General features: G+C 42.5%; 2 non-coding genes across 2 annotated transcripts; both read left to right on the top strand.

Annotated features, from left to right (window-relative positions):
* Nucleotides 1-22,755: 22,755 nt before the first annotated feature.
* Nucleotides 22,756-22,827, top strand: TRNAC-GCA (transfer RNA cysteine (anticodon GCA)). Its single transcript has one exon. It is a non-coding gene; the product is annotated as a tRNA-Cys (tRNA).
* A 1,592-nt stretch (nucleotides 22,828-24,419) lies between these two features.
* TRNAC-GCA (transfer RNA cysteine (anticodon GCA)) lies at nucleotides 24,420-24,491 on the top strand. Its single transcript has one exon. It is a non-coding gene; the product is annotated as a tRNA-Cys (tRNA).
* Nucleotides 24,492-26,694: the final 2,203 nt, after the last annotated feature.

Below are 26,694 nucleotides of genomic sequence, written 5' to 3'. Positions count from 1 at the left end.
CGGATTTTACGTTTCCTGCAGAACTTGATTTCTGTGACTACAACTGTGGTTTTAGACTGTACCTCATGGTGGATTGTTTTATGTGGGTTATAATGCTGATGAGCTGATTGGGTTCAGTGACCTGAGAAGGACAGTGGAGATTTGATCTAAGCTCCCAGGTGTAACTGTAGCTGTCACACACTCTAGCAGGCCCTGCAGAGCTTGGGAGCCCAGAACTAGAAGCTGCATAATAAATCAGCTGAGTTACATGGTAGAGATGACAAAGATCTCCACTTTACTTGGAAAGTAGTTGCTAAGACCGAGCCACATCTTAGAGCTGATAAAAATGTACTATGTAAAAGTGACTTCCCACAATAGGTAATAATATATTACAGGTGGAATTATTTTTTCTTTCTTTTTTACCATTGGTTTTTCTGACTTTAAAAGTTAAAGGAAATGTTGATTAAATGCCTTTTGTGTTCTAAGCACTTTACATATATGTCTCATTTAATCCTCACAACAATCCCAAGAGGTAGGATTTAAATCCACATTTTATGAATGAGGAAAGAGGGCTCAGAGAGGTTAAATAATTTGCCTAAGATCACACAGCAGGACCAGCATTTGAAACCAAGGTCACTGCAATTCCAAAGCCCATGAGTTTTCACTCACAGAGCATTGCCTTGCTCAAGCAGGGAGTTTTAGTCATATTAACCAGTAGGAGATTTTATTCTGACTTTTAAATAACTTCTCTCAAAGTAGGGTCCTTGAATCTTCATATTGTATTGTAGCTTGAAGAAGGCAAAATTAAGAATATTTGATAAACAGCTGTTTTATAAGTTGATTTTGAAAGAAGTTCAAAACGCTGAAGGAAGGTGCCAATCCAATAATAATTCTCATACAACAGAGACGTCCTCTTTTGAAAGGTAGACTGGCTCTGAGAGAAACACCCTTCAGCTGCCTCCTGTAGCCCCCCACTGAGGATCAAACCCACAACCCGGGCATGTGCCCTCACCAGGAATTGAACCGGCGACCTCTTGGTGCATAAGTCAACTCTCAACCACTGAGACACCAACCAGGCAAGACTGACCCTGTTTGACAAGCTCTCTCACATGCGGCTTTTCCATCTCTCCATCCCTGCTCTGCATTTCCTGCACTTGAATGAGGAGCCACAGAGAAGATCCTATTAAAAATATTATTCCTCAGGAGGAAATAGCATTGTTCAGCTTGACTATTAGAAGAATCCGGATCTGAGCAGGCAAATTAGATAAAATAGGCTTTAGGCCTTTCCCGTATTTGTGTCTTGCTCATTCACTTCTTATATTCCCATGAGTGAGTGGTGTGACTCCCCCAGTAGTAGCTTAACCCAAGATTTCTTCATCTTCTGAATCCCTTGCATATTAAGGTCACCAAATCCTGCCAAGTACAGTATCTCAAATCCAGAATCTCACTCTAATGCAATTAATGTGAATCTGGGGTTCAGACCCCAATCTAGCCACTTGCTAGCAAATTAATGAACTTCTCTGTTTTCTTATCTATAAAGGATACTATCTAATTTTCCTTTGGCTTCTGTAACACATTGCTACAACCTTGGTGACTTAAAACAACATAAATTTAGTATCTTACAGCGCTAGAGGTCACAGTCTGAAGTAGGTCTCACTAGGCTAAAGTCAAAAAGTTGGTAGAGCTGCATTCCTCCTGGAGGCTCTAGGGGAGGCTGCATTTTTCCTGCTTTCCCATCCAGTCTGCCTGCGTTCCTTGGTTCGTGGCCCCCTTCCATCTTTAAAAGAGCAATGGCCGGTTGAGTGTTCTCAGGTGGCATCACCCTTACACTGGTTTTTCTTTCGCTTCCCTCTTCTGCTTTAAGGACCCTTGTGATTAGATTGGGCCCAACTGGATAATCCAGGCTACTCTCCCTTTCCAAAAGCCAGGTGATCAGCAATCTTAACTTCATCTGCAATGTTAATTGCCCTTTGCCGCATTCACAAGTTCTGGGGATCAGGACATAGACATCTTTGGGGAACATTTTTCTGCCTACCACAAGTACCTATCTCAGGGCTGTTGAGAGGATTCAATGAGATAATTGCAATGCGCAATGCTTACCCTGACGTAAGGACTCAGTAAATGGCAGCCGTATTGCTGTCATATCAGTTTGTGTCTTCAGTTTCTCCCCCACTTCCTCCCACTGCATTCAGTTATATTTTCAAGAGACCAATCTCATCACATTCTCCTCATTGTGAGTTCTTACTCTGGGCCCCCTTCTGCTCTCCTGCTGTTTTTTTATATATCAATTCACTATACTCTAATTGTTGCTTTATCTGCCTGTCTTCCACCAGAGTGTAGTGATAGAACCTGTTAGGCATGTAGAGCCCCAGTCCTCCCACCTCCACCTACAAAATCTGCACTCTAACAAGATCTCCAAGTGATTCATGTATATGCTGAAGTTTGAGGAGAACTGTTCTAGAACACAAATCTTGGTAAATAGTAGATGCTCAATAAATGTTCACTGGATAAAATAATGAATAAATACCAGGCACTTGTGTTAGGCGTGGAGAGTGCATAAATGATAGACATGGTTTTTCACAGCTTTCTGAATGCATTCTACTGTTACATGTCTCCACGTCTTTGTGTAGACCCCATCATGATCATGGTGGAATGATTTCAAGGTGGGAGCTTGAACTCCTGCAGAATTACACAGGGGCATAATGGAACACAGATTGATGAGGATGTTTGTCTGTTGGCTTATCATATTCCACAGCATCTGGGATAGTGCCTGGCACATAGTAGATGCTCCATAAATATGGTTCCATAAGTGATCCATGAATCCACTGGGAAGCTCCACCACAACAGGGAAACCATTTTCAACTCAAAGCCATGCAGGAAGCTGCTCTTTCCACCAAAAGACAAGGTATTACCATACCTCCCTCCTCAACCCACCACGGGAGGTTGTTCCTTCCTAAGAACACAGGCAGCTGTCCTGGAGGTAAAATGTTCAGGTAAGAGACAGAGCACGAGAAAGCTGCAGGGCCCCTCACCAAAGACAGAAGCCATTTGTGGGCCAACAATTCACATAATAAGCTGAAGCATCCTTCATGGCAAAAACATTGCCAGAGTCTCTGGTATGAGAACGTGTTTTGAATATATGTAGAGGCGGCCACAGGAAGTACAGGTCCTGAGCCAAGAAAACAGCGCCAATTGCACTGGGATGAAAACAGCGTGAGACTCAGCAAAGTGGATCAGCAGATCGTGAACAATGAAAGGAAAAAAGGAATCTGAAGTAACAGAGTCCCAGTGGCTAAGGACTTTTACTACTTCCTTTGTAATGAGAAATTGGAAATTAATACCGGACCTCTCTCGGTTGATTTGTTGCTCATGTTACTAGAGCTGCTGTGTAATAAACGATATGTGGTTCTCATTCCAAAGTTTGGGCTCAGTCATCCTCAACTAGTTGTTCGCTGCTGTGATTAAGCACTGAATTAGATGATGCCTACAGGGATCGTTCTAAATAGGTATGCGGCCTGGGTGGACTCAGGCGACATGTGCTCAAAGCTGCAACACCAGATCAACACTCCCCATTTCCCATGGCTTTAACAGCGTTTTTCTCTTATGGTGCAATTCACAACACCTCTGCACATGCCGTTCTCTTTCTAGAATGTACTGTGTTGCCTTTTGTTCTAAGCTCATCTCTGTACATCCTTTAAGAGCCAGTGTAAATGCCAATTTCTCCAAGTCTTTCCTGACTCCCCAACAAATTATATTGTCCCTGCCTCATCTGTGTCATGGCCCTTGTGCACACAGCTATTATACCATAAAGCCACTTGTTTACCTTTTTTTCTCTCCAGATAAACTGGGAACTACTTTAGGTATAGACTACACCTCACTCTCCTTCCATCTCCCCCACCCCTTGACGCTCACAAATTGCCACCAAATTATAGTAAGCACGTGAAAAATATTTGCAAAAATAGGTTTCCTCGCCAGTTCTTGGAATCTCTCAAAGAAGGTACAGTGACTCGCTGTGAGCAAATGCCCGGCCTTAACTGTTTAGCCGAGTAAACAGACTGGGACTGTACCTGATTGGCAGCCACCGTCTTTGTGCGGGACAGCTCAGCCTGCTGATCAGCCAGGCTGCTTAGAAGAAAGATAATAGATAATGTTCTCACTTGATGGATGGATCATAGTTCTACCCTCCCTAGTGACCTAGTTGCCAACTGCTCTGTATAAGCTAATAGTATTGCAACACATTGGCTTGTAAATTTTATTATAATTATTATCAAGAAGTAATTTGGCCCAGCCGGGCGTGGCTCAGTGGTTGAGCATCGACCTAGGATCCAGGCCATCAGGGTTTGATTCCCGATCAGGGCACACGCCCGGGCTGTGGGCTCGAACCTCAGTCAGGGGTGTGCAGGAGGCAGCTGATCAATGACTCTCTCATCATTGATGTTTCTATCTCTCTCTCTCCCTCTCCCTTCTTCTCTTTCTCTAAAAAATAAGTTAAAAAGAGCATGGGGCAGGGCCAGACTATGACTCGTTGCATCTCAGTTATCATGGCTGAAGCTTGCAGATACATTCCACTTCCCTGCGCCCTTGTGTGATACCATTATGAACTGTCATTTTGCAAACTTGGACAGCACCGAGCTTGCTTGCAGAGGAGGCCCAGCTCCTGTCCACAAAGATTGAGGGTGATACCACTTGAAACATAATTAGCATAATTAGTTTGCCAATAACCAATAGGTTGCTATTAAATTGTCAGGAGATTTCTCCTTTCTTAAGGTACAGTTAAGTTTTTTTGTCTGAAGCAAAGGTAATAAAGTTTTCAACATAAGCAGATCAAACAGACTTATGCAATAATGAGTGATGGGAAAAATTTGGGATTTCTCAGCCTGATTATTACTTTGACAGTAGCAAGGACTGGTAGGGCCAATCTAACGAGATACTACAGTTCCTCCATAATGGGTTGGCAAGTGCCTGTTGTCCCCATGCCAACCCTGGCTGTCCACTCCTTCCTTTGGGCTTTCCCTAGAGCTCCCATGACTCATCACTCAACAACCTTTCCCGGGACTGTACCTCTGGATTCCCAAGGCCTTAAACAATGTGGTTGCATCTCTTCTGATTTGCTGGTGCTCCTGCCCTACTACTTGTCAGATAGTCAGTCCTCATTATTGGCAGATTCTACATTAATGAATATGCTTACTTGCTAAAATTTATTTGTAACCTCAAGTCAATACTCACAGTGCTTTCGCAGTCATCTGTGGACATGTACAGAAAGGTGAAAAATTTGACTTGCCCGACATGCGCATTCCCGCTGAACAAAGAGATGCCCTGCCTTCTAGTTTCAGCTCTCATACTGTGCCTTTCACAGCGTGTTTAGCGCCATGATTTTTGCATTTTGTTAGTGCTGGTGACTGCACTGTTTAAAATGGCCCCGAAGAGTAATGCTGAAGGGCTATCTAGTGTTGCTGAGAGCAGAAGGCTGCGATGGGCCTTCAGGAGAAAGTGCATGGGTTAGATCAGCATCATTCAGGCATGAGTGACAGTGCTGTCCGCCAGGAGTTCAATGTAATCACCAAGGCGTATTAAATACGGTGTCTTTAAACAGAAACACACGTAAAGAAGGTTCTGTGTTGACCAGGCGATGAAGATGCTGTGGTCAGGGGCTCACGGGGATCTAGCCTGTATTTCTCTGAGAAGCAAGGGTTCCGTGCTCACTAACAGTGTTTGCGGCGAGTGTGCACAATGTAACTGCTGTGAATAGTGACAGTCGCTGCAGTTAAGAGTATCACCCACTTTATATGTGTTTAATCTAATTCTTTACCTGTGATAACTTTGTTGAAAATGTAGAGTGCCATCACCTTCCCTTCCCACTGGATTGTGAGCTTTAAAGTGCTTGCTGGGTGGGAACGGAGGATGGGATGGTCGTGCAGAGATAAATCTCTGAAAGGGTGTGTGTGTGTGTGTGTGTGTGTGTGTGTGTGTGTGTGTGTGTGTGTGTCTTCATCTTTATATTCCCAAGGCAGCATTTACTAAATGTTTCCTGCATGTGGTTAACTGACTGGGCGTCTGAAAGCGGAAGCCCCATGACTCAGTGATGGAACTGTGGGGAGGGACAGAGACCCAGTTAGACCCCTGGCCGATGGTCCTTGCAAAATTCATGATTCCTTTAGCTCCAGTGCAAGTGAGAGACCATGGTCCCTGCTCTTAAGAGCACAAAGCCATGAGCAAGACAGACATGTAGACAAGTGATTCCCACTCCGTAATCATGGTTATATTCACACGGTTGTAGGAGAACTGTAGGAAATTCGAAGAGAAAACACCTGATTTTGGAGAAGGACACATTTAAGCTGAGTTTGAAGTATAGGGAGGAGTTCTTTAGGCAGGTAAGAGGGTGAGGTTAACTAGGGGGCCAGGCGTGGGGAGGATTTTAGGCAGAATGGACAGAATTAACGGAGGCATGAGTGTCAAGGGGGTGTGGGGGGAGGGAGGAGGTGTGTAGGAGTTTGGGCAGACAGGGAGGGGACAGAATGTTGGGGAAGGGGAGAGGAGTGGTGAGTGGGCCTCATGATCAGGGCTTTGGACTTTACTTTGTATCCCATAGGCGAGCAGTACAAGATGAGAGTTTAGGAAAGATGGCTTGGGCAGCAGTGGGATGTGAACAGGGAGACTCTGGGCCAACATTAGTGCTGGTGATTAACACCCAGCTCAGCCTGGCTCTCCAGAAGAATCTCTGTGCCTTGGTGCCTCAACACAGATTTCTACCATGGTCTGTTTCTCTAAAGTTAACCTTTTCAGACTTGAATGGGCATGCAGATCTCATTGATAGGCAAATTCTGAGTCAGCAGGCCTGAGTGGGGTCCAAACGTCTGCATCTGATGAGCTCCCCAGTGATGCCAATGCTGCTGATCCACAGACACTTTGAGGAGAAAAGTTCCACCTTGCTTGTATACTGGAACAACCTTTTTTTTTTTTTTTTAAAGACTGGTGTCTGGTCCCATCCCCAAGACTCTGACTTAGTAGGTATGGGGTATGGCCTGGGCAATGAGAATTTAAAACTTGCCCCAGGTAAAGTATTTTTATTTGTCTGGTTTGTTGTTTTAAAAATTCCACTGGAAGATACTGGAATCTGAAACCACCAGCCATATGGGGTGGGCAGTGAATAGGGGATTCAGTTTCACCCTAGGCTGGCGCTGGCTACGGGAGGCTGAAGTGGACTGATGGAATGGGATTTCCCCCTCAGTGTCTTCAGGGCCTGTGGTCCCTGGGAAGGTGGAGAGGCCCTAGGGAATCTCTAATAGTTGCCCAGTAGTGATGGTTTTACCTGTTAGCCAGATCATTTCCGAAGAGCAAGGAGGGACACTGTTTTCCTAGCTTCTTAGGTCTTCCCTTTCACGCTTTTCTTCCTGCCTTCAAGGTTTGCTGTGATACAGACATTGGCTTTAAACTTCCTCCTGGAGGGGGGCACTAGCTACCTTCTCCCATACTCTTATTTATATGGCAACGAGCCTTGTTATTTCATACATGTGATTTCTTTCCTATGAGTTGAAGTGCTAGCTAGAACCCCCAGTATAGTGCTGCAGAAATGTGGTGAAAGTGACTGATGCCACTGAGGTGTTCCTGATTTTATAAGATTTCAATGCATTACCACGTTTGCTCTTATTTCTGGAGGGGAAGGGGCTACTCTTTATTAAGTTAAAGACATTTCCTTCTATTCTTGATGTTAGGGGTTTTTCTTCTTAAAGTTATGAACATTATTGATGTTCATCAAAGGTTGTTTTTTATCTTTTGAGACAATGACAAGCTTTTCTCAGTAAGTTTATTAAGGTGGAAAATCACATGAAAAGATTTTCTAATGTTAACCATCCTTGCATTTCTGGGAAGAAACCATTTTGCTTATGTTATCTCTATCTGTTTTACATATGACTGGATTTATTTTGCAAACATTTTGTTTACCAGTTTTTGCCTCTGTGGCGATGATTGAGATTGTCCTGAGATTTTTCTTTATTCACTTTTATCAGTTTGGACATTAAGGTTATGCTAAACTTATTAAATAATTCTTTGTTTACTTATTCCCTGGAAGAGTTTATAAAAGACTGGAATTATTTGTTTCTTCATTTTTTTTAAAACTTTATCTTTATTGCTGAAAATATTACAGATGTCCCCTTTTTACCCCCATTAATCCCCTCCACCCCACATCCATCCCACCCCCAGGCTTTCCCCATACCAATGTCTGTGTCCATGGGTTATGCTTATAAACATATAAGCTCTTTGATTAATCTTTCCCCACCCACTCCCCCACCCCCACCTTCCCTCTGAGATCCCTCAGTTTGTTTCATGCTTCTATGTCTCTGGATCTACTTTGTTCATCAGTTTATTTTGTTCATTATATTCCACATATAAGTGAGATCATGTGGTACTTGTCTTTCTCTGACTGGCTTAATTCACTTAGCATAATACTTTCTAGTTCCCTCCACGCTGTTCCAAAGGATAAAAGATCCTTCTTTTTTACAGCTGCATAGTATTCCATGGTGTAAATGTGCCACAGCTTTTTTATCCACTCATCTACTGATGGGCACTTGGGCTGTTTCCAGATCTTAGCTATTATAAATTGTGCTGCTATGAACATAGGGGTGCATAAGTTCTCTGTGACTGGTGATTCAAGTTTCTTAGGATATATTCCTAGAAGTGGGGTCACTGGGTCAAATTGCAGGTCAATTTTTAATCTTCTGAGGAACCTCCGTACTGCTTTCCATAGTGGCTGCATGAGTCTACATTCCCACCAGCGGTGTACTAGGGTTCCCTTTTCTCCACACCCTCGCCAGCACTTGTTCATTGATTTGTTGATGGAGCCATTCTGACAGGTGTGAAGTGATACCTCATTGTGGTTTTAATTTGCATCTCTCTGATGATTAGCGACGCTGAGCATTTTTTCATAAGTCTCTTAGCCATCTGTATGTCCTCTTTGGAGAAGTGTCTATTTAAATCCTTTGCCCAAATTTCTTGATCTTGAATGTTTGATAGAGCTTGATGGTTACACTATTGGAGCCTGTTTTTGTTTGTTTGTTTGTTTGTAGATTTTTAACTAATGACAAATTCTATAACACTTATAATGGGTGTAGTGTTCACTTGTTTCTGTAGTGTAAATTCTCCCACTATGGTTGCTATCAAGATATCAACAGTTAACTATTAGCTCACAAAATCCTTTAATACTAAATAATTGGCTCCTGAGTTTCAGTGTGAGATATCTCCAATATAAATCTATTATTTATAGGAATGTATCTTTTGAGGTCTTTATTGAAATTGCATTATATTTCTTTTTTAGAAATTTGTTCATTTCATCTATTTTCAAATTTATTAGTATAAAATTGTTCACAATATCCTCTTGGTATCTTTTAAATCTCTACATCACATTTAACTATGCCTTTCTCATTCAGTATTATTCTGGGGAGCTTTTTTCCTGATTAATCATGTTAATGGTTTATCAGCTTTTGTCTTTGTCAGTTCTCTCTACTGTACGTTTGTTTTATATTGTATTAATTTCTACTGATATTTATTTTCGTTCCATCTATTTTCTTTAGGTTTATTCTGTTACTTTTTTTTTTTTTTAACTTCTTAAGTTGGATGTTTCGTCAGCCTGTGTCTTGGTAGGAAATAGATGGCATATTCAAAGAAAGGGTTAACTGAAGAGAGTTCAATGAGAGTATTTACATAGATGTGGCAAGTTTAAGGAAACAAACAAGAGATAAAGCACCCAGAATTCACAGCAGTAGGAAGCCATTATTAATCCTGAGCCTGAAGTTGAAGGGGAAGTTACAGTGCTTTCAGATCCCCTGATGAGATCTGTAGGCTTAGGAAAGGGCTGCCTAGGAGAGCTATGAACTTAGGCAGAGCAATGTAGCTTTTGCCAAAACTGTGGCTCAATGAGGAGGGAGCAGAGAACAAATAACTTGATCTCTCTTCTTACCCTCTGATGTCTCCCAGCATTACCAATTAGGTAAACTAATCCATTGGGTAAACTCAGCTGGAAGCCAGCTGAAAGGTAGCTGGAATGATGTAGTCCTTACAGGTAAGCATTTTGGGTCAGAGAGTAAGGAAGATAAGGGCCACCAATGGATCTAGAGAGACTTGGCTCATTTATCTTAGTCCCTCTCCACCCTTGCCAATTTGTGTATGTAAGGCTATACATTCTCCTCTAAGTACTATTTTAGCTGCATCTCATAAATTGTAAGATGAGGTATATCTATTATTGTTTATTGCTAAATATTTTGTAGATTCTTTAACCTATGAATTATTTAAATGTAGGTATGTTGTTTTTTATTCCCAAACATCAGGGGTTTTGATGGTTATCTTTTTGGTATTGATTTCTAACTTAGTCATGTTTTGAACTGAGACTGGTCTGACACTATTTCTTGAAAATTTTTTGAGACTTGCTTTCTGACCTAGTATAGAATGTCTTCTGTGAACTTGAAAAGATTGTTTATTTTGAAATGTTGAGTTGTAGTAGTCTATATATTTCTATTAGTTCCCATTAGATTAAGTGTTTATTCAAATCTTCTGTGTCTTTACTGATTTTTGTTTTCTTGATTTATCGATGACTGAGAGAAGTGTATTAAAAATGTATCTTTGCTTTCTGTCAATTTTGTTAATACATTTCAAAAATATTTTATTAGGAAGATAGAATTTAGAGTCATTTCCCCCCCCCCAGAGTATTCAACTCTTTGTACTGTGTAGTGACTATCTTTATTTTTATTTATTTTTGTCTAAAGTCTATTTTGTGAATGTTGCTCTCTCCTTTTACCTTATGATTCCTGCTAATCCTTCAAGTTGAAGCTCATGTGTCACTTCCTTAAGGAAGCTTTGTTGACACCCCAGACTACGTCAAGTTCCTGTCTGTATGGATGACTTAGTATGTTCATTGCCTCTTTTTAGTTACTTTCATAGTTCATAAATTTATATTTTTAAGTGATTATTTGATTTCACATCTGTGTTGCTCAACTGACTATAAGGCCTATACTGGCAGGGAGATGTTTGCAGTTGCTCACCAGTGTGTCTCTAGCACCCAGAACAGTCATAGAAATGAATAAGTTCTCAATAAGTATTTGATGAATAAATGTAGTAAAAGCTTATTATAAAGACAGTGTATAAAATGGTTAGGGCTGCCATAACAAAATCCCACCAACCGGGTGGCCTAAATTACAGAAATGTATTGTCTCACAATTCTGAGGCTAGAAGTCCAAAATCAAGGTGTTAATTTCTTCTGAGGGCTGTGAGGGAGGGACCTGTTCTAGGCCTCTTTTCTGGGCTTGTAAGTGACTGTCTTCTCCTTGTGTCTTCACTTTGTCTTTCCTGTGCAGATCTCTGCATTCCATTTCCCCTTTGTATAAGCATACCAGTCATATGGGATGAAGCCCCACCCGAGTGACCTCATTTTAACTTAATTGCCTCTGCAAATACCCCATCTCCAAGGAAGGTCACATTCTGAGGTACTGGGAATTAGGATTCCAACACATGAATTTTGAGGGGACACAATTCAACCCATAACGTGTGGTGATGGGCTACTTTCTTTACTGGCCACTGACGTTTGAGAGGGATGGCAAGTTCCTGATGGCGTGTGTGTATATATGGGGGCTACGTTTTAAAGGAACAAAAGCAGGGGAGGCACCTAGCAAGCAAGTGATAGATCCAGAACACAAACTCTTTCACCTGAAAGAGGTTTGCTTCTTTCTATACTTGGATGTTTAATTTTTGCTTTCATGGGATAATGTAACACTTTGAACACATGGGATTTAAAAAATGAAATATCAAGCTAGGGACGTTTCCCCCAATTTCTTACATAATCTATGAATAAAATATTTTAGGGTAAAACATGTTTGGGAAACACTTCAGGCACCCACTACCACGGAGTGTCACAAGGCACAGTGACACGTTAAAGGCTCTGATAATCTTGCAGTAATGTGACCTGATTAATTTTATTGAATTTAATATTTCTTTTACTTATTTTTAGCAAGGAATCCCCTCAATTTTACATAATAATTTACTAATGTGCTATATCATTTGACCAACTAGGTTTGGGAAATCCTGGCCTGGGGTTACTTCTGTTGGTGGGAGGGAGATGGTATCCCCAGTGACTTCCTTTCTGTCTTTCTTCTCCCTGGAATAGGGTAATCCCACCTCCACCCCCTTCCTGTTTACATTTCATTGTGCTTACACCTGTCACATTAAGGTTTTGTATGAATGGCAAAGGCCTGGCTAGGGTTCATAGTTTTGGCTGCTGTCACAAAAGAGAAGGCATTTATTGTTTACAAGGAGCCTTCCAGGAAATTTGTTAAGAAACCTTCCTCCATGCCACTGCTCTGAGCAGCTCTACCAGCCAAACATAAGATCTTTTCTGGGTCTCTAAGTGCCCGAGTGATGATTTGAGCAGGAGTCATGCGTCTGTTGCAAGCTTTTCTTTGTTAAGATCCCAGTTTTAAGAGTATCAACAGTATAAAATATCATTCCTGCGTGGGAGGTTGATTTTAAAATGACAGATGAGAGTAAAGCCAGATGGGTATTAATTCCCTCATAGCGAATGCCACAGGTGTTTTTCCAGAACTGAGAGCAGACTTATTCTAGAGCCTCTGCCCCTTCCCATGTCCCTCCCACTTCAGAGTGGAGAGGCAAATTGCTTTGGGGAAAACCCCAGCCAGGTGGTAGGCTTCCTGGAGATGGACAGGTCAACATTTACGTGAGTGTGATTAGGCGGAAAGTGAATCACTGCATTTTGGCATCATCACATCACCATCTACGACAGACCAGCAATTGTCATTTTCTTTAAGCAGCACCTGGACAGGCTGCTTGAGATTATCTATGTAGTCCCAAGAGGGCGGAGGAAAGAATGTGAATTGCCTGACTTTCGGCCCCATAGCTCAGTTTCCCTTTGTTTTAGGTCCAGGAGTCAGTTTTGACTAACACATCCCCCACAGGAGGTAAGGCCTAGTCTAAAGGATCTTGGGGAGGCCAGGATCCAAGGGGCCAGCTGAGGTTTAGGGAGGCTCTGGGGTGAATTTGGTCCAGGAAACAGATGTGAACTTGAATGAACAGCTCTCCTGGGAGACATTTTAGGAATGTCTCCAGAGTCCCGTTGGCTTCAGTAACACCTGCCAGAGATCGATTGCTTACTATGTGTCAAGCACTCTAAATACTTTACATGCGTTGTCTTTTTAAGTTGTATTTTTCAATTACAGTTTACATTCAATATTATTTTGTATTAGTTTCAGGTGTACAGCATAGTGATTAAACAACCATATACTTCACAAAGTGATCCCCACAATATTTCAAGTGCGCACCTGACACCATGCCTAATTATTACAATATTATTGACTATATTCCCTATGCTGACTTTACATTCCTGACTATTTTGTAACCACCAATTGATACTCCTCAATCCCTTCGTCTTTTATACCCAGCCCTCCAACCCCTCTCCCTTCTGGCAATCATCAGTCCGCTCTCTGTATCTATGAACCTGTTTCCATTTTGTTTGTTCATTTATTTTGCTCTTTAGATTCCACATACATGTGAAATCATATGGTATTTGTCTTTCTCTGTCTGACTTATTTCACTCAGCATCGTACCCTCTGGGTCCATCCATGCTGTCGCAAATGGTAAGATTTCATTCTTGCAATATGTGTATTCTGTAATTTATCTTTATTCCATAGATGTTGAAACTAAGGATCAGAAAGGTAAAGCCACTTGCCCAAAGTCACACAAAGCTAGGACTCACAGCCAGATCGGACACCTGGACGCTCGCTCTGAACCACTGTGCCAGCTGCCTGACTTCATGTGTGCACTTTCACAGCCGTCTCCCTCCATCTCTGCTGCAGCTGTGGCAGTGTGAGCAGGGGCAATTACTCCCCTGTTGCCCAAGAGGAAAGTGAGGCACAGAGAGCTTGAGTGACTTGCTCAAGGTCCCATAGGGATTAAGTGATGGAATTCAGATCCGTATAGTCTCCAAGTCCAGTTTCTTCCCACTGCCAGGCTGCTCTTGGAAATCTGCTGTTTTCTGGCCTCCGCTTCTTCTCTGTCCTGAAGTTGTGATCACAGATGTGGTGAGCCTGAAACGGAGTCAAAACCCAGTTAATTATGGAGAGTACCTAGTAAAGGCCTTAGGATGAAACATTATTATTATTTTTGTTGTTTTAATGCTTATTTCTTTATGACTGAATTTATTGGGGTGACATTGTTTCTGAGCACCTCCAGTAAACAAAATCCATAGGTTTAGTTTGAAATACAGTTTTTCCACTGACTTGCTTTTTTTAAAAATTGTTGACAGTATTATAGATGTCCCCCATCCCCCCCCCCCCCCCCCCCCCCCCCCCGTTTATCTCCATCTGCCCAGCCCCTACCCCGCCCCAGGCCTTCACGACACAATTGTCTGTGTCCATAGGCTATGCATATAAGTATGCCCAACCCTCCCCCAAACCTGCTTCTTAATGCTCCTAATTGTGCACAACTAACAAGCTTGATGTAATAAAACTCTGACAAAACCCTGAGCTGCCTAAGCGAAGTCAGCTTTTACTTCATGGTCACTGGTAAGGCCAGAGAGTGGATGCAAATGTAGCGGTGAGGGAAAGAAGCCAGGGGAGGGCAGTGCACAGTGAGGAAGCGAAAGCAAAGGACTGGGAGCCTCTAAAACGGAGCAGTCTGAATTAGCTCATGAAAAAGAATTCTTTGTGAATTTAACTTTAGAGATTTAAAAGAAAAAAATAAGAATAAAAATCCTGATAGACTGTAGTCTGGTCAAGGTGCTTATCTTTCCTTTACCTTTTATTGATATACACAAAAATATTTATAGACAAAATGATGTCTGAGATTTCATTCAAAATAATCCAATAGGTGTGGCCAGTGGATGGGGTAAGTAAACAAGATTGCCACTTGTTGATAATAGTTGATATTGGGTGATCGGTACATGGGGGTTCATTATAGTACCTGCTTTTGTAGGTGTTTGAAAATTCCCACAGTAAGTAGTTTTTAAGAGGCTCTATTCCGTTGCGGCTAGTGAGTGCCATCTGTGGGTCATCCATGGGAACTGTCCTGTAAGGGAGGGAAACTCCCCCGAGGATAGAAGCACAGGGCCCAGCGACTCAGAGAAACACTTGGCGACTCAGCTACTTCAAAAGACTAAACAGCGGGCAGCTGATGCACCTGCTTCTACTTTGGAATCAGAGGGTTAGTAATAGTATGAAACATACACTTTTCATGTCTTTCCATGTTTTAATTCATAGGCACAGGATTTAGAAAATCTGATCAGCTATTAGTACACACTAAATGCTCATGAATAAAAGAAGGTGTCTTCCCCTGGACAGCAAAGCAATTTTTGCAAAAATGGAATGGATCATATTGCAAAATTCATGGGGTCTGGCTCTCAAAGTGTTGATTCAGCCACATTTCCAAAGTTACAATTTGCTCATCTGTAGAAACAACTAACACATATGTTTTCTTGTCTTTTTTCCTTCCCTCCCTCTCTGCCTCTCTCTTTCTCTGTCTCTCTCTCCTTCCTTTCTTCAGACCTTAGCAAATCAACCATTTGGAGGGTCACTTAAATTCTAGTATAAATAACTTTTGACATTAGAAAGAATTTTTCTGAAATCATTTTCTGCACTGATGTTTCTTAATGTACTTTGCATAATTTGGAATCTGTTACAATAGTTTTCCGGGGTTCAGTGGCTCAGGGTTGAGCTTTTGTTGTATACTGCCCCATTCATCGATCTGATTCTCTTCTGCCCAAATAGCCAACTTGCAGGTTAAGCACCATTTTTGACCAGGAGAGAAATGGGAAGACAACCATTTAGGGTCCAGGGTGTCCGCAGGACTGGCTTCTTCTGAAGTCTCTCTCCTTGGGTTGCATATGGCGGCCTTCTTGTGTCCTCACACGGCCTTTTCTGTGTGTATAAACATCGTGATGTCTCTTCCTCCTCTTATAAAGACACCAGTCCTGTTGGATTAGGGCCCAATGACCTAATTCAGCCATAATTATCTCTTTAAAGGCCCTATCTCCAAATTCAGTCACATTCTGAGGAACTGAGGGTTAGGCTCTCAATATATACATTTTTTGGGGGGGTGTGCACAATTCAGCCCATAGCAATGTTGTTGTTGTTGTTATTATTATTATTGCATTTTTTTGTCCGTGATGAGGCAAGACGTGAGGAATTTCAGTACCCTGCTCAGGATCTCACAATGTGGAAGCGGCCAGTTGGATGTGAGTCTAGATGAGCACACTCCCCCCCACACTGCGTGCTGGTCTCCTGCTCGCCCCTTTCTTCACGTTAACAGACACTTTTCCTGTCTTTACCCCCTTTTTGGGGAGCTGGACATCAGCCTCTCAGCTCACTGCTCTGTTGTTTTTGAGACTGACACAGACTTATGTTGTCGTTTCATTTTAGAATTAAATGAAGATTTATTTCTTTTTTAGCCTAGCCTACAATTTTTGAGTTCAGTTGTGTGTATTTCAGTAATAGCCTAAGGCATGTAACTGCTCATTTCCCCAGGGAAACAGACGTGGGCTAACTCAACAAGTCAGGCCAGAGGAATAACAAATTCTTGTCCTATCTCCCTTGTCTCTGGCCTGGATTAACTCTCTTAGCCGGCTCTTCGGGAACTCTGAGCCTTCTTGTTTTGTTTTCTACTTTCCTCCTTAAGACCAGCTGCTGGGGAACCTCCCTGTCCCCCTTTCGTCGCCTCCTCCCTCCTCCCCCTGTGGCCTGTTTCCTCCTGTGGCAGGAGGATGCCCCGAGTCCGCCCTTCCTGAGCTTGAGGCTCGCTCTGCGCCTGCCAACCGCGCGCATCAGCGGCAGTGCAAGCCTGCCGACCCCCAAGCGGCAGCTTACACCTCAGGGGAACCCCGAGTGGGTAGCTCCCGTCTCATCTGCTGTCTTCTCAGCACAGGAAATGCTTTCTTACCCACTTACTAACCATATTCCGAATAAAACTTCCTGCTCCAGATGGCTGACCGAACATGCCTGTTTACCTGTCTTCCTTTCCAAAATCCCATCAGAATGAAGAAATATAAAAATTTAGTATAACAGTGCCTGATAGGCCTACTTTTTACAGTTAACCTTCAGAACACATCTGGGTAGATAGTAATATCAGCCTTTTCAAAGAGCAAGCCCAGCTTCAGAGGAGGTAACTACCTGCCCCAGGCAGGATAATACGAGCGGGGCAGCTGGCACCTCCGCCCGGAGTCCGATGGCCTCATTCTCGGCTCTGGTCTGTCCAGATGATTCTGTTTAGCAAGTCTGACCATCTGATCAGGCAGAATTGACTTCTGGTTGCGTAAGAACCGCTTGTGTGGAGAAACCACTTTGTATCTAATTTAAAACCCGAAGATCAGTTTTTATTTGCAATAGATCTCCATTTACAATGTAGGATGCATCTGACTTCACCATTCATCCCTCCAGCTTATCAGCATTTTTTGAGGCGCCTGAGATACCCGAGGCTCATTAAGCTGGCTACCTTAGGCAGCTCTGTAATATATTTAGTATTATGACAGAATCTATGCTTTCATTTGGGGACTGAAATAATAATTCAGTTTGATATGTAATTTTAAAAAAGCCTTCTCACCTTATTGGTGTCTGGTTGAAAGCAATGCCAAGTGTCCAGTTTCTAAAGGTGATAAGCAGAAACAGGCTGGACCGGCTTCTAGGGAGACTTTGCTTTCATCCCTGAATCCAAAATGGTTTTAGATCATTCTAAATAAAATGGAAGATTCAAGAGCAATTATGCAGAGAGGAAGTGCATCTAATCCATGGCTTTGCTGATGTCGTTAAACAAGTATTTATTCAGGAGAAAAACGAGCATGCATCCCTGTATTGGTCTAAGAAAACCACTTATAAGTGAACACAGTAGATATCAGAGTCAATTCTACAAATCAAACCAAACCAGACCAAGCCAAACAAACAACCAATACCTCAACTAAAGAACTTGAGAGCTGTCAGATAAGATGGGACCCCGCAAGATGCGTCCAATAACTGAAGGATTTTAATATGGTGACATTTAAAAATAATGAATTTTCTTATTTGCCATATGCTTTTTGAGGAAAATTTCATATTTGCTTAAATTTATTATAGAATTGGGAAATAAAATTGCCTGTGATTTTACTATTTCTTGTGTTCTGCATGTGTATAGACAATACACATACTTACACACATGTACTATGTGTATCACATGTACTCACACAATGTAGCTGTTGGCTACCATACACACCCACACACCCATGTATATTCAGGATTATACCACACATGCTATTTTATAAGCTTTTTTTTTTTTAACATATAATGAGTTTATTTCCATGGCAATGCCCGGGCATACACATTATAAAGCTCTTCACGGTCAGTTCACAAGCACTCTGGCCCTCAAGTTTATCCATGTTGCCACAAATGGCAAGATTCCCTTCTTTCTCGTGGCCAAAAAATATTCTATCATATATATGTAGCACCTCCCCTTTATCCATTCATCTTGACTATTGTGAATAATGTTGCAGTAAACATGGGAGTGCAGATTCCTCCACAAGATAGTGATTTCATTGCCTTCAGACAAGTACCCAAAAAATTGCTGAATCATATGGCAGTTCTATTTTTAATTTTGCAGAAATCTTTATACTGGTTTTCATAATGGTTGTACCAATGTAGGTCAGCCACCAACAGTGTACAAGGGTTTCCTTTCCTCCACACCCTCGCCAACGCTTAGTATCTCTTGTATTTTGATTGTAGTCATTATAACAGATGTGGGATGATAGCTTATTGTGGTTTTGATTTACATTCCCCTGATAATTAATGATGTTGAGCACCTTTGCATGGACTTGTTGGCCATTTGTATGTCTTCATTGAAAAAATGTCCATTCAGTTCTTCTGTCCATTTTAAAATCAGATTATTTGTATTTTTGTATTGAGTTGTGAGTTTCTTACATATTTTGGATATCAACCCCTCATCTGATATATTGTTTATGAATATTTTCCTCCATCCCACAGGTTGACTTTTCATTTTGTTGATGGTTTATATTGCTGTGCAGAAGCTTTTTAGTTTGATGTAGTCCCACTTGTGGTTTTTGCTTTTGTGGCTTGTGATTTTGGTGTCCTATCCAAAAAATCATTGCCAACCAATGTTAAGGAGCTTTTCCCCTATACGAAACTTGAATTTTAATACTCAATGGGATAATCTTCTTTGCCACCTTCAAGTCACTTTCAGCACAATCTCTTGCAAAACCCTTTGTTACCCATCGTATGTCAAAAGTGTTCACTGGGATATGATGCAGGGGCAGGAAGGAATGCAATGACTGAAGCTAGTGCTCTAACAGGTGTCGTGGTGGGAGCAGTCCCCTCTGAGTGCTGGCAGTAAGTGGGTGCGCTGTCTAAAAATAGTAACAGAACTAAAATTGGTCTGCTGTTTAGTATCACATGTACCAGCAACTCTAAAGGGTGTCAGTGATGAACTACTTCTCTATGTCTCAGCCGACCGCTTTCACCCACTCCCCACTCGAAACACCACTGCCCAGCAAGCACAGATGGCCAGGCTTTTTCTTCAGTGAAGGAAGCACGGTGCCTTCTGGATAAGAGCATTGAAGTAGCATGTAGGAGACCTGCACTGTCCAATAAGGTAACTGCTGGCCAAATGTGGCTACTTACATTTAAATCAATAAAAATGAAATAATATTAAAAATTCACTACCTCAGTCTCACTAGCCACATGTCAGGAGTTCATCAGCTCCATGTAACTAGTGGCTACCATGTCAGACAGCTGGTTGGGGCTGATGTTTTCTGTTATGTGTCCTTGGCAGTCGAATTATGACATTAGTTTGAGACATGGGAGGGGAGGCAGGGCGGGGCTGTGGAAGGCAGCGGTGCTGGGGTGACAGCTGGGAAAGGGCCTGTCTCCTGGAAGCTGTACGAGTTGTTCTTTCTCACTTCCTTTTTTCTTCCTTCCGTTTTATGATTGCAAACTGGTGGTGGCAGGACAGCTCTGGCTATATTTGCCAGGAGCAGATGTCCACAATAATTTATAATTTCAGAAACCGAAACTCACAGAGGGTGGCACCATGAAATGCGGAAGAAGCGAATGAAAATTTTGTCAGCCAGATGAAATCTCTGCCGATCTCCTGACTTCTGAAAATTATTGACATGACCGGATACTGGAACTAGGACGCCTTTTAATAACTGAAAACATTTTAGGATTTCGAAGTTTAGATCTAGAACTTCAATTCTCCCTGATCTGCCACTGCCTCCCTCTCCCCTCTCCCTAACCTTCTTCTGGAGTTTCTGGAAAGCAAAGAAACATGAGTGAAAGCCGGACAAATAAAAATTCAAGACCTTGTGGAGGCCAAGGGCTTGGCCTGTGATAAAATAACCCCATCTTTACCGAGTTTCGTTTAAGATTTGTATGCCAACCGTGTCAAAGAGAAGAATCATGTCTCTGCTGCAGGAGCCACCATCTGTCCATTTCCATTTTTATTTCCTAAGCTCACCACCCACTGCCTGGGTTGCCACACTGCCCTCCACAGGTGCCTTATCACCTGATCCTAGGATATGACATCCAAGACCTCACACCAGTGAAAAGGAGTTGCTGCCACCTCCCTTCTAGTGGTCAGCACACAGTAGGTCTGGCACTGCTAAAAACGCAACTCCCACTGGAGCTGAGAGAGAGGGAAGAACAATATAAGAACGGCAGAGCCCCTGCAATTCTTTCCTTAGCTCTCAGTGCCACCCCGGGGCAGGGCTGAAAAAGAAAGGAATGGGGCCTCCCAGCTCCGGGGCTATCAAACCACCACAGCCTGATGCGAAGTGGCCATCCCAAGCTTAGGATCCTTTAAAAAGGTCTGAAAAATCGACGTGGCCTGGGAACTTGGCGGAAGAGAGGCTGCCCAACAGGTTCAAACCTGCAAGGTTTCCATCGGAAGCGCCCGAGCAGTTGCTCAGGGTGAGAGGTGATCATGCAGCCAAGAAACAGAGGTGACTCCAATGCGGTTGTGTTTGGAAGTTGAAAAGGAATCTGTGGTGGTTGGACCAGGGTAAATAACTTACTTTATGGAGTAAGAGGCTCTTGTTTGGAGCCTGTTTTCTTTGTACCAAATGACCTTTTGGAGTTAGCAATATTCCAAGTTCCAGGCAAGTTACATCATATAAGAGTGTAACTCGCTGGCCATCTGGTTTCGTGTGGCTACAATCAGCTACGGCCATGGCTTGGAAGAGCTATCTCACGCAGGTTGTTATTTATAGTTTCCTTTCCCACAATATCACTTTCTGTGATTTCAGTTACCTGTGGGCAACAGTGGTCCAAGAATATTAAATTGAAAATTCCAGTAATAAACAACTTATAAGTTTTAAATTGTGGGCTCTTCTGAGTAGGATGATGAAATCTTGAGCTGTCCTGCCTCGTCCTACCTGGGACCCTGGGATGTGAGCCACCCCTTGTCCTCAGCTTCCTGCCCGCTCCCTGCCTGTTATCACTTAGTAGCTATCTTTATTTTTTTTAAAATAAATGTTTTTATTGATTTTAGAGAGAGAGGAAGGGGGAGAGAGATAGAAACATTGATGAGGGAGAAACATCAACATCGATCGTCTGCCTCCTGCACGCCCCCTACCAGGGATCAAGCCTGCAACCCCGGCATGTGCCCTGACCGGGAATCGAACCAGCGACCTCTTGGTGCGCAGGTTGATGCTCAACCACTGAGCAACACCAGCTGGGCAGTAGCTATGTGATTATCAGACCAGCTGTCACGGTATCTCAGTGCTTGTGTTCAGGTAACCCCTACAGCACCCTAATTCTGTTATGTCACAATGGCTACGTCACTCACCTCACATCGTCTTATCGCATCGGCATCATATCACCTTTTATCATCACAAGAGGAAGGGTGAGTAAAATACAATAAGATATATGTATATTTTAAAAAATATTTTTATTGATTTCAGTGAAAGGAAAGGAGAAGGAGAGAGAGAGACAGAAACATCAATGATGGCAGAGTCATTGATCGAGCCCACAACCCAGGCATGTGCCCTGACCGGGAATCGAACCCAATCGCCTGGATCCTGGGTCGACGTTTAATAGCTGAGCCATGCCCGGCCGGGCCAATAAGATATTTTAAGAGAGAGAGAGGCCACATTCTTTTAACTTTTTAAATAGTACACCCTTATAATTGTTCATTTTTATTATTAATTATTGTTAATCTCTTACTTGCCTAATTTATAAATTAAGCTTTATGATAGATAGGTATGTACAGGAAAAAAACCATAATATATATATAGGGGTTGGTATTATCCAGGTTTCAGGCATCCGCTGGGGTCTTGGAACCTATCCCCCATGGGTAAGGGGGGACCACTGTACTTATTTTTCCCCAAATCAGTTTAATGCAACCGCTATCTGTTGAGAGCCAGTGATGAGCTCAGTTCTGTGACGTCGTGAAGGGGAGAGTCTCAGTTGCTGGCAGCCTTGACAGGAATCCAACCGTCCACATTATATTGATGCTGCCATTTGCGGAAAGCTTGATGAGTTTTACCTGAAACTGAGGATTGTTTTATGTAAGACACGGTCGACAGGAGAGACTTTGGGTATTGGAAAGTCTGAGAAGAGTTTCTTGGCTTAGAGAACTTAGTTCTCAGGAGTCGGGCATGTTTTCATAATAAACTTCTAAGACTTTTAATGCCCAGACTCCTCCCAGGCAGCATTCTCTCTAATTATAGATCCCCTGAATCATTGCAGGTTTTTAGAACCAGAATGTTGAGAGAGGGATAGACTATAAAAACAAGCTTATTTCACTGGGGTAGGGGGTATAGCTCAGGGGTAGAGCATTTGACTGCAGATCAAGAGGTCCCTGGTTCAAATCCAGGTGCCCCCTGATACATTCCCATTTTTGGACTGACTTTGATTTTATTATTTTCTGTAGCTCGTCGCTGGCTGACTAATAAAGTCCCTTGTGTGTATGCCAGGCATAAGTCTAGGTTCTTTACATTAATTATCTCCTCCACTTCTTGCCAACATTTTATGAGATACCTACTACCAGTATCTCCATTTTACATGAGGCAACTGAGGCAAATAGGGATCTGGGTGTAAAGAACTTTGCATGTTGTGCTCAGAGACTTGGAGTGTTTCATGAAGGCGTTGAAAGGGGGATCACCTGGGTAGAGTTGGTTTTAAAATGGCTGTACCTGGATGGATGGGAGGGGTTGAGGCCTGGAGGCCACCTAGGAAGTGGTGATCCTGCTAACATAGGGATGGGGTTGGATCTAAGTGATGTCAAAGGTAAAATCAACAGTACCCAGCAAGATTAACTGGAATGGGGAAGAGAGGGTGGGGGAAGCCCAGAGTTGTGTTGGGTGTTTTGGCCAAATGATTGAATACACAGTGATGTCACCAACCAAGACAGGGAGGAGGCTGATGCAATGGCTAAATAGTCAGGGCCAATATTCACTGGACTCTGCACTGGAATCCTGGCCCTACCACCTCCTAGCTGTGTGAACACTCTGTGCCTCAGTTTCCTTACCTGCAAAATCAGTATGCTAACAACAATAATACCTGTCTTACGGGTTTTTTTGTGATGATTCCTGGGAAGTTAGGGGTAGAACTTTTAGTACCATGCCTGGCACACAGCAAGTGTCCAGTAAACAGGAGCTATTCTCATTACAGCAAAGCAAAATAGGAGGAGGTGTAGGTTTGGGCAGGAAGATGACAAGTTTTGGGGGGCATAACTGGGTTTGATTCCTGAGGTTCCTATAAGGACTCAGAGTGAGGAGGCTGGGGATGGGCCTCTCAGGGCTTCAGAGAGCTGGTGAGTTGGAGCCCGGGCTGCTGTTGGCTCCTCAGCTCCAAGGCAGCTGACAGGCCTCATCACGGAGGATTCGTTGCAAATACAGGGACTCCCTCGACCTTCCTTCTTAATCGTGGACATACACAAGATTTAAAATCCTCAGATTGGAATTCAAGGGAACAGGAATTAGGGGTGTTCAAAGGTGAATTTTGAACTTCTGAACACCCAGTTTGTGTATGTTTTGTTTTTTTAAAACTGTAAAATGAGTGTCACAGAGGAGGTCCCTTTGGAAAATCTGATGAAAACCTGCACAATTTTTCCTATGATTTCAGAGTTGTACATGGACCTGTGAAGTCCATTTGTGGATACCCAGGTAAGATTCCCTTGATGTCCAATACAGGGTGGTGGCCCATAGTATTTAAAATATTCATCGATGTCCTCAGAGATCTATGGGCAGTTGGTGGTATATTTTAAAAGCTGGAGAATTAGACTGAGAATACAGCACTGAGCTTTAGGTGCTGGGAAGAGAGTGAGCACACAGGCTCTGGGAAAAGCAGTGGGTGGTATGGCTACAGGGAACTGAGATGAATTTAAATCCAGGAGGCATCTCAACTGCAAAGGTTATGTAGGATGATGTAACTCATAAAAGTGGAATAGGTGTTTATAGAGGACCTGTCACGTCAGGGGGTATAGCTCAGTGGTAGAGCATTTGACTGCAGATCAAGAGGTCCCTGGTTCAAATCCAGGTGCCCCCTGTTTATTTTTCCCCTCTTGGCAGTTTCATTAAAAGACTGGATCCAGGGTGAGGCCAGCAAGCTGCCTAGAGCTCAAAATTTAAAGAGATGCTCATTGTCAGGTTTATGCAAGCACCTTGGCTCATTCATTCCCTCCCAGCAGAGCTTATGTTCACATAAACTCACCCTTCCTCCAACACACACACACACACATACACAATCACAGCCACACACCCAGAGAAACACACACACAGCCACACACCAGATGTCCCTCAGACCCTCACACCATCACACACACACCCCAAGAGACAAAAATTAGCACCCTTACACACCTGTGGTTTCTCACATGTGCTCCTAGTCTCCTTTCCTGCATATTCAGTCTTATCAACCAGACCTTTTCTATTTTCCTTCCTTTAAATGTTTTCTCTTTTAATCATTTTAGATTTTCAGAAGAGTTGTACAGAGAGGTCCCATGTACCCGTCACTCAGCTGCCCCTAATGGGAACATCTTGCTTGATCATGGCATATTAATCAAAACTGTGAAATACACATCGGTGCAACTCTGTGAACCAAACCATAGACTTCATTCAGATTTCTCCAATTTTTCTACTAAATGTCTCTTTTCTGTTCCTGGATTCAATCCAGGACACTATGTTACACTGAATTATAATGTGTTCTTCCTTTCCTTCAGTCTCTGAGAGTTTCTCGGTCTTTCCTTATGGTTTTTTGTGTGTTTTTTGGTAACACTGTTTAAAAGTCCTGTTCAGATATTTTGTAGAATGCCCTCACTTTTTGGGTTTATCTGGTATTTTTTCATGATTAGACTGAGGTTATGGACTTTTGGGGAAAATATCACAAAGGTGCTGTGCTCTTGTCACATCTTATTGGGGGTGGAAGAAAACACTGCAACAATCTAAAAGTTTGCTACATTGTAAAAATTTTCAGGGTCTGGTGTCAAAGCCTCATCAGGATAGCCTTCTAAAGTGAGGGAAGCCATACAGAACAAAGCACATCATTGGTAGGGCTCTTGGGGGTTTGGTGGCAACGTATCTGGATGCGCTTGTCTGGCATGTTTGCTAGATAACAATAACCCATAAGACTGTCAGTTTTCTGTGGGTCCCAGAGCAAGAAAAGGGCCTGTACTCCTTCCAGGCTGTGGGGAAAGCTGTCCCTCCACGTGGGTATTGTGACACAGTATCGGAAGTGTAAGTGCCAACTCCAGTTTTGTTAATTCACCTTTCCTTTGTTTCCATAGTACATTGAATCTACATCTCTTTAATGTTATTATATGGTGTATTGTAATCATTTCTTTGTCTATATGTATTAGTCAGGCTACTCTTGGGTTATAAGGTGGTAACAACCCCGAAATCTCAGGAGCTTAAGACAATCAAGATTTGTGTCATTCACGCGAGGTCTGGTGTGGGTCTGGCTGTCCTTGTAGCTATGACATCTAGCAAAACGTGGCCTCTAGGGTCATTGGTCCAGGGGTAGAGAGGGTTGGAGGAGTCATAGCAGTTCATAACTGCCTTAGCCCAGCAGTGCCATGCATCACTTCTGCTCACCATTCATGGGACAGGTCTAGTCCCAAGGCCCCAACTTCATTGCAATGAGGCTCAAAAACTAAGAAAGCATTTGGATACCCAGTGAGCACTAATCTTCTCTGCCATACCCGTCCTACCCACCTTAGTTAGGTGGTGGCACTTCTCTGATTTCTTCTTGTTATCACCAGTGACTGGCAAGTACCTTGCCCATAGTAGGGACTCAGAAGGTATTTGGTGAATAACAGCTATTGGCTATAGAGGGAATAAATAAATGGGTGATGCAAGATATATGAACAAATTATGTTTTTTAATTATTTGAGAAACTAATTTTATTATAAGGCAAGAGTTTTTCTAAATAATCTCTCCAAAGACCCAACCTTTGAGTGAAGATAACTTTATCGATGCCCATCAAGTAAAACACAGAATAATTTTTGACCAGTTTGTTTTACTACTTTAAAAAATAAATGTTTACTACCCTGCCCCTCTTTCATGACTTTCACCCATTATAAAATCAAAATACCTTTATTGTATAAAACTTTAAACAGACATCAAAGACTAGAGGAGGGAATAAAATTTGGCTGGATCTTCGCCATTGTCTTTTTTAAACTGCTGTCTTTTTCATATGTGATTGTGTTTGTACCTGTGAGCGTGTGTTTTATGTGTGTAACTGTGTGAATATTTTT

Source organism: Miniopterus natalensis, chromosome 15 (assembly GCF_054644295.1).
Source record: "Miniopterus natalensis isolate mMinNat1 chromosome 15, mMinNat1.hap1, whole genome shotgun sequence".
NCBI classification, from domain to species: Eukaryota; Metazoa; Chordata; class Mammalia; order Chiroptera; family Miniopteridae; genus Miniopterus; species Miniopterus natalensis.
The sequence above is the reverse complement of the archived record's forward strand: the minus strand, read 5'-3'. Positions and strand labels throughout refer to the sequence as shown.